The following is a 9544-nucleotide window of genomic DNA, read 5'->3' as shown; positions in this document are numbered from 1 at the left end:
CATTGACACGAAACATGCCATGCCCTCCCTCCCAACCATATAACACAAGATCCTCCTCAAGCAAATCTTGAACCTGCTCGATAGCCCACTGCACAACTGCGTTTATCAGCATCCCCTTCAACCACCATATGCAAACTTCGTTTGATAGCTCAGACAAGTCCACACCCTTGGACTTATTTTCATGCTCAAAAGGACCACTCCTCTTAGTGGGCAACTCTTTCAACATAGGCACCTCGGTCCCCATCACTTCCATACTGACCTCCATACTTGCCTCTGTCGATGCCACCATAGCAGCAAACTTTTTCTCTCCCAAAGAAACAAACCCTCGTATCACCTACATTCTAGTCAAAGCTTTCCCTACAAGAACCTGTGTCTCTTCATCCATCTCACCCATCGGGTCATCAAACCCCCAGTCAGTTTCATCTTCAATGCATTCCTGGCCAAAAGAACCTATATTCAAGGCACCACCCGTGAAATCCATAGGCGATTTCAGCTGCTCTTCTTCTTTATGAGCATCCAATATCTCTTGCATGCCATCTTCTTCAACCTGTTCTTCTTTCTTAGCCAGAACAACACTCTCCTTCACCCTTGTATCTGTCGTACAATCGAAGCACCTTCCACAGCTACCTTGAGAAGAATCGTCATCAGAATGGTGCCACACAGCATCCTCACCTGCATGTCGTCGCTCTCAAGCTCTGACAATCTTCCTTGCTCTGCATTCATAGTGGCAACCACCACATATTCATTCATATAACAGGGTGACTTCACCTTTACCAACATAGACCCTTCAGATTCTCTCTCCCAGCTCGTATCTCTATCCTCCTCGCTTGTTTCCCAAAAGCTTGAGCTTGTAGCCTCATCATCTTCACCATAGGCCAATTCGATATCATCATCATCATCCTCTAGCTGCTCCACAAAAGCTGGACCATCGTCGTGCCCACTTTCGTCATCCAACCCTAAGCTCTCGGCACCTACCATTTGGCCACGATCTGTTACCCTTTCATACAAGCACTCCACGAGAACATGCTCCACCTCTACAAGTTTCACTGGACACGTAGCATATGCTAACTCTTCTACACACAAGCTCTCTTCAATACAAGGCTCATCTTTGTTGACGAGCTCCTCCACAATCGGCATAGATGCTTCATCAATAGGTAGTTCCCAAGGAACATAGTCAATCATAGGTCTTACCCTAACAGTCTCCACACTTCGCATCATAGAACAAACTGCTGCTTCAACATGCACACAATCTGCAGGCTTTAACAAGCCTAACTCCAGCTTTCTTATCATTTTCCTGCTCTTCACCTTGGCAACTCTAACTGCCTCGGCATAAGTATTTGGCTCTTCATCATCCACCTTATCTCGAACTCGAGGACACAGGCAAGCTAGGAATTTCTCCAGCTTGAAACCATCCGCATTGACCACTTGGGTGGCAACAACCAGATTACTCCAACAAGCTTCAAACTTACTGACAAAAATATTAAAATCATCACCTACATCCTGTCGTAGGCTCTTAATCTTTGTATCTGCTTCAGTAGCCGACACCACTTTTCAAAACCTGTGTAGAAACCGCTCTCGAAAACTAGCCCAATCTTGCTTATTCGCAGCATCCAGACCATCAAACCATTACTTCGCTTTACCTCGCAGCATCAACGGCACTGTCTCCAGCTTTTTGTCATCACTCCACATTTGCAACGAGAGTATAAATAACTCAAAATCTGCCAGCCACTTATCCGCATCTTCTTCACCACTGAAAATCGGGCCAACATGACTCTGCCACATTTTTGCTTATATATGTATCACCAGGAAGCAATCAGTGTGCTCCTCCATGGGGGCACTAGAAGATGGAGAGGGGGAATGGGGAACACACCCAACACACAAACAACTGCCCCTATATAGCTCAAGGTATTCACAGCACCCCTGTCCTCTCGAAAAACACCTTCAAAACAAGCAACTCACACTAACAGGGCCCCGCTTGCACTTTGCCCAACGCACAAACACTATGCACGATCCTCAGACAGCTACCACACCGATCTTGCCCGCTTCTCGCACTTCCACAATTCAACACCTCTCTCTCTTTCTCTCTCACACACACAGGGGGACCGGGGGGACGCACACGCTCACACACACCGGCATCACACACCTTGGAGATGAGCAAAGAAGAAAGGGGGGAAGGGAGAAAAGACGATGCCAAAAAACGGCAATGATAGCTCCTCCTTCAACCAAAAAAACCATGTACAACATCCATGTAATCTTCCCTAAGCCGCAACATAGCCATCACCAATCCGTACAGAGGGGCACACACCTCCCTCGCCACTCGAATCCATCGGCATACACTTCGATAAAAAATCTAACTCTCCCTTCATTTCAACAGCAACTTTTCGTCTTCATAGCCTTCACTGGCTATCTCTCATGCAAGCCCTTCGCTCTTTCGAGCCGCTTCACGGACCACGCATGCCGACCTTGATTGCCGAGCGCGCAAAGCGTTTCATCTTTTTTCTCCTTCTTTCCCTTGCTTCCCAAAAGAAAAGCCCTCCTCTTTCTCGAAGCTCGATGTCCCTCTTCTTTTCTTCCTCTTCCCCAACTCAAAAAAAGGCCTTCTTTTTTTTTTTTTGGCAGTAGCGCCCGGCGCTATTGTGCCCTTCGGCTTTTTTTCTTTGTTTCAAACTTTCCAAAAAAAAAAAAAAGGCTTTTCAGCAGGCCCTTTCTTTTTGGGTCTCCACCTTATACTTTTGCCATTTTCCCTTCTTAGCCTTAAAGCTTAACCGTTGACTTTTCCCTTCTTCCCCCAAGAACTCCCACCATTCAACTTTTGCATTTTCAAAAAAAACTCCCCCAAGTACTCGTTGCGTATGCTATCGGTGCTCGCACGTACACACTTTTTGTCAACTTGTTGGACCATTCTAAATTGTAGTTCCGCCCTGCTCTTACCACACCCCACGAACCCCACTTCATTCAGACCACCTCACGGCCTCAAACGACGTGTCCCAAACATGGAAAAAAGCATCTGACCATCCACGTTTGCTACGAACTGCCGACCTCGGCCAAGCATACCTCCATGCTCCAGTCTTCGATTTAGGTGCCGTCGACTCTGACTAGCATCACATACTGCATACTACACACCAGACACCTGGCGAGCTCGACAAAGCACCAAATGGCGCGTTTCCCAATGCGGCCCAACTGCCTCGAAACCGGCCCCTGTCAACATTAAGAGAAATATGAACCTTGCATGGGCCTTGTAAGGAATCCTAATTTTTAGGAATTAAAGTTAATGTTGTGTGGGGTTTAGGAGGCAAGGGCATTGAAGAAGTTAGTTTTGAGTAGGCTTTTCTAGCCTTTTTTTTAGACAAATGTAAGATGTGGACCTAAAAGGTTGCTTTCTCTCTCTAGCTTTTTTTAAAGTGAAGGAAGCATAGGGGTGTGTCCACATCAGCAATTCCATAGGTCAAAAAGAGTCAAAATTTGACTTTTTTAAAAAAAAAATATTTTTATTTGTTTTTTACTTAAAACTCCCTCCCAACATATATACATATCCAAAAATCATTTTTTGACCCATTTTTTAACCCACAAGCTTAGAAAGTCCATTTTTTCAAAAATCTTTTCTCCCAAAAAGTAATAAACATTTTGTTCTCTCATCCTCCTCACTCCTCCCTCCTCTCTCCCTCTCCCTCTCCTCTCCCTCTCTGCCCCTACCTTCCTCCTCCTCCCCAATCTCTCCCTCCCCTCTCTCCCTCCTTCTCTCCTCCCATCCTGCTCGGCCTCTCTACCCTTCCCCCTCTATCTTTTCATCATTTGCTTCCTCACGCAACAGCTTCCATGGTGCTCACGGACATCACAAATGGTTTGCTTCCACCACCACGTACTCCGCACACCAAAAGCATACATATTCGCTTACCCACGGCATTTGCACCGAAGACCACTAGTGAAGGTGATCAAAGGTCATCACAGGAACGTCGCACCGCTTGTGAGACCAATGTTGACATTTGGGTGGATGGCCATTTGTACCCTTATGATCCTATAAGCCGCTTCCATCCACCGTTTAATAGCCTTTCCACATTTCTTCAATTTCTTGGGAGGGGAGAAGCAAGCTTGTTAGGCTATTGCAAGCGGCTGTGTATGGGTGCAGGTGCTTCTTTGCATATGTGGATGCACGAATGTCAAGCTCTTCACCTCAAGACGACGGCATTACAAGAGAGTGTTGCCTCTTCGGAGAGGGTAGTTAAAAGTCTTGAACAACAAATGCAAGAAAAGGAGTCCCACATCCAGAAGCTTACCAACACCATCACATACTTGAAAGAAACACCCCTTGGTGCAAGGGAACGCAAACGCCCGTATTCATCCATTGAAACTCTTGCACATTCCGGAGGAGCACACAAACGACGAGTTACAGCCACAAGGTGATTTGGTCTTTACTTACATGCTGCATTCTTACTTCACACTATTTTCTAACATTTTATGTTTATTTGTTGCTAGAAACTTCATCCAGGAGACATGCGGTGGAACAAGCCAGGATAATCGAGTCAACCTTCTCACTAGTTGTCTCAATACCGAGAACGTTATTTCTATCTTACAATCACCTAGAGGTAAGCACATTAAGGATGCAGTCACCAAGGACCTTATGCGTAAATTAAGAAATGTGGTTAATGATGATGACGTTCAACAAGCTTGTGATGAGGCTGGAATCAGCACCAAAGCCTATCACGCTATTTTTCAACTCCTAAAGGATGCCCTCAAAGAACATGGCATTGTGGAAAACCTATTTCCCGTTCCTCACAAGGTCAAGCTCGCAAAGAAGGCCACAAACGAAGATGTATTCTTCCGCATTGGGACATACCTACACATTGAGGACACAATGCCAACTTCCCTTTATGCTTCGTGCGCAACAAAGACAAGGGGAAAAGGTAAGAAACAATCCATAAGACCTTCGAATAAGGGCTTTCCTTACACGATGTGGAACAATATTTTCGTGGATCTTAGAAGGCTTCAAGAAGCCATGCTTAGATTTTACGAGTTACCTGAAGAAGGTGACACACTTTACTTTTTTCTTTGGTATTATTCTTTTCATAGAAGCTGAAGTTTAAGGTCTTAGCACTATTTATTTTGTAGTGCTTGGCACAAAAGTCGCTTTTGTGCTGAAACTCGATGAGTGTCAACTAGTGAAAGGCCGAAGGTTAGAGAGGCTAAGTGTCACTCTAATGAACGAGGCCCTTCTGCAAACCAAATGAAGGGATTCAGTCGAGCCATATCCCACCCTATCTTTTAGCGCAAAAAAAGACATTTGGTGGTTGGGTGCTATTGAGGTGCCCAAAGAGACCAATGGAGTACTTTCGTGGATTTTTGAGAGAACTCCATGGATCACAGAAGTAATACACTCCCAAATTGCAAGTCAGAAGTTGGAGATTGAGGGCTTTGGTAGTTATGATGTGGAGTGGCACTTAGGTGGAGATTTGAAGACCATAAAGTGTTTGCTTGGCTGCAAACAAGGGGCTTCTTCTCTCATGCCTTGTCCATTTTGCACTCGAGGGTACAAACCTAATGGACAAAAATCACATAAGAGCACTGCAAAGGCCAGTTACATGCTTCCATGGCAAGGGCATGGAGAACAAGGGTTAGATTGTCATGATGTCCGAGATGAAGGTAGAGAATGGGAAGCGTCTATTCTGAGATGTCCCATGCTCAATGCCCCAGACCTTGATCAAAAGGACCACACTTGGAATCCAATCTTTCGATTTCCTCTATCGAATGTACATTTTTGTATATTACACGCATTCATGCGTATTTTTGATAGGCTATTGAAGCTCCACATTGACTATGCTTTCACAATGAAACCGTTGGAAAAGTCCCAGGAAGCGATCGAAAGAGTGGAGGTACTCTTGAATTCCATTGGCTGTCATGGTGGAAATGTGTCTATAGTTGCTGCAAAGAACATAGGGGAGGCCCATGAAATTGCTCAACAAGTGTCAATGAGTGGACAAAAAGCTAGACACTTTTTGAAGAAAGTTTCCCAAGGAAAGCCAAGTCGATATGATGCTCAAAGCAACTCCAACCAGCAAGCAGGTAACCTTTGGGAGCTTTGGAAGGAGTTATGCAAAGCTACTACTGACAATGATTCAAATGGCGAGCTTGCAAACAAGCACAAGCAAGTTTGGGCCCATTTTGATAAAATGGTCAAGCTTATGAGCCTTAACAGCACAACAGAAGAACAACGGCAATCATTTCAAGAAGCTTTGGCGGATTTTACCAAGGTCTTCACCCTTTCTTGGGGTGAAAATAACATCACACATTACATGGTAAGTCATTCATGGTGTATTCATTACAAGGGATTGTTTTTATTTACTAATGTGGATAGTTTGCTCATGTGAACAGCATATCTTGTTTGCGCATGGTGCATTTTTTATGCACAAGTATGGATCGCTTGAAATTTTTAGCACTCAAGGCATGGAGAAGTCCCATTATCGAGCAAGGAGAGTGTACTTCAAAAATACTCGACATGGTGGTGGAATGGTGCAATCCAATTATTTGGAGGAGATGTTCAACTGGTTTTTTCGCACAACATTTGCTCGTAAGCTCACAATGGAGCATGCGCGACAATCCAAGATTGCTATTGAAGTGCGCAAATGGAGTCGTCAAGAGCATAGCAACAAGTGGCAAATGTCGCAAGGTCCCACCAAGCATGCTGCATGGCGGCGATGCAGAGTGCGACAAGGATCAAAGTGGATACTGCGCGAGTCACTAAACGTGAACGCAGGGTCCAACTCTTAGCGACATGTTTATTTAAAAAATAATACTTCTTTTAAAAAAATTAGTGTGAACAGGGCCCTTTTTAAATGGGCCCTTATAAATATTGCATGCTCTCATAAATCACTCATTTCTTAAGAACAGGTGAGCTCTTACCAACGAAATGGCGCGCACCAAACAAACCGCGAAAGAGCATCCACCTGCCAACAAAAACACCCTCCAAGGATGTGAGAAGCCGTCATGGCTTAAAGGCACAAGAAAACGGCCACGAACACCTGGCCGTTCCAGGAACTCTTCTGGTAGTGGGCATGGTGGTAGGGCACGAGAGTCATCAAGGATTGTTGAATCTCCACCTCCTCAAGATATAACACTTAGAAAGAGAATGAAGCAACGTACCCAGTGTTGGAGAGAAGCAGAGGGTCAGCAAATATCAGAGTTCGATAGGGAGCAGCAGTCGCGCCCCCAATCACAAGCAGGACCATCCAGGACTCGGGTGGTCAATACAGACACCGAATCAGAGAGTGAGCCACCATGGCTGCGAGAAAACATACCGCGCACACACCAGGTGGCCGTTGGGGGGAAGACATTGCCTCAAGGCAAGGGAGCTCTCCCCACACGACAAGATCGGCAACCAAGGGAAGAGGAAGAATCAGAACAGGCTGCAGAACCAGCCCCTAAGCATGTAAACAGACGCAAGTCTAAGTTTTTCAAGAAGCCTTCACGCCGCCCGCCAGCAAATGTGCAAGTGCCCCCAAGACAACCGCAGCGGCGCCGAAAAATAGCAAGGGCATTTGTAGAAATCCGCCACTACCAGAAGACGACTGAGCTCTTGATTCGACGCGCCCCCTTTGCTCGCACTATGAAGGAAGTGCTTCAAAGCTATGGAAATCAGTATAGAATGCAAGCAATAGCGCTAGAGGCTATTCAAGAAGCTGCAGAGGCCCACATCATTTCAGTGTCGGAAGATACCAACGTATGTGCCATTCATGCAAAGCGAGTGACAATACAGCCAAAAGATATGCAGCTTGCACGATGATTGCGACGAGACTTCGAGCATTAGCCGAAGTTACCCCTCTTTTTGTATTGCACACCCTTATCTTTGTAATGATTTGACTTTCCAACGACAATATGATCAACAGTTGTGTCTACTCTGTCTATTATTTTTGTAATTTCAAGTTTTGTATGTAATTGTAGTTAATTTCAGTAAATTTGTGCATTTTAAGTAACCTCAGGGGTAGATAAGCCTATAAGGGGCAGAAAAAGGCCTGTCCACAAGGGCGCGCAAATGGCCCATCCAAAACTGATGGATGGGCCATTTGCGCGCCCTTGTGGCCAGGCCTTTTTCTGCCCCTTGTAGGATTATCTACCCCCAAGGGTACTTAAAATAACCAAATTTACTAAAACCTATTGGTTTTGCATCAATATTTTATATGGATCCTTATGGACACCTTTTTTTGGTCATTTCAAGCTTTGAATTCCTTATAGGATATCAAAACTTATAACATATTGTGAAACCAAGTGTCCAATGTAATTTGACTTTTTGGTGCAAGGGTGTAGTAGGTAGAGCTAAAGCAAGTGATAGTTTGCTGGAAACTTCATTTCATAATTGATTTGAGCTTTTCTAGTCTCCTTGAGTGTGAACATATACTGGAATTGCCATAAAAAGGTTGCATTTAAATGGATGATGCAAAACCAATCCATTGCAATAAATTTGTGCTTTTTAAGTACCCTAGGGGGTAGATTGGCCTATAAGAGGCAAAAAAATGCCTGGCCACAAGGGCGCGCAAATGGCCCATCCAAAACTGATGGATGGGCCATTTGCGCGCCCTTGTGGCCAGGCCTTTTTCTGCCCCTTGTAAGCTTATCTACCCCCAAGGGTACTTAAAACAACCAAATTTACTAAAACCTATTGGTTTTGCATCAATATTTTATACGGATCCTTATGGACACCTTTTTTTGGTCATTTCAAGCTTTGAATTCCTTATAGGATATCAAAACAAATAACATATTGGGAAACCAAGTGTCCAATGTAATTTGACTTTTTGGTGCAAGGGTGTAGTAGGTAGAACTAAAGCAAGTGATAGTTTGCTGGAAACTTCATTTCATAATTGATTTGAGCTTTTCTAGTGTCCTTGAGTGTGAACATATACTGGAATTTCCATAAAAAGGTTGCATTTAAATGAATGATGCAAAACCAATCCATTGCAATAAATTTGTGCTTTTTAAGTACCCTAGGGGGTAGATTGGCCTATAAGGGGCAAAAAAATGCCTGGCCACAAGGGCGCGCAAATGGCCCATCCAAAACTGATGGATGGGCCATTTGCGCGCCCTTGTGGCCAAGCATTTTTTACCCCTTATAGGCTAATCTAACCCCCTAGGGTACTTAAAAATCACAAGTATACTCAAATTGACTGCAATTACATACCTTGAAATAACAAAGTCAAAAAACAATTCATATCACCAATTGAAACAATTTTCAAGATTGACAAATCAGATTGAAAAGAATTTGCAATATAGAGACAATTTCAAATATTTTTTATTCCTTCTAGCACGGTGATTTTACATCATGTATCTGAGGAGTTCAGAATTTTTTTGACCATTTCCTGGCGCCTATTTTGCGCGTAAGGTAACTCCCCAGTCAAGAGGGACTGCGCTATGGCATTTGGGTCAGTTGAGCCAATGGAAGCATGTATCCCTATCTGGGCAAGCACTTTACCACGAAAGCCAGTGCCAAACGTTGTGCATACAAGGGATCTACGCACTAGGAACACTTGATGCGCAGTTTGAGCAATGGTACTCAAACACA

The sequence above is a fragment of the Adiantum capillus-veneris genome, chromosome 5 (genome assembly GCF_014529385.1).
Source record: "Adiantum capillus-veneris isolate H3 chromosome 5, ASM1452938v2, whole genome shotgun sequence".
In the NCBI taxonomy this organism is placed as follows: Eukaryota; Viridiplantae; Streptophyta; class Polypodiopsida; order Polypodiales; family Pteridaceae; genus Adiantum; species Adiantum capillus-veneris.
This window is presented reverse-complemented; position numbering follows the sequence as displayed.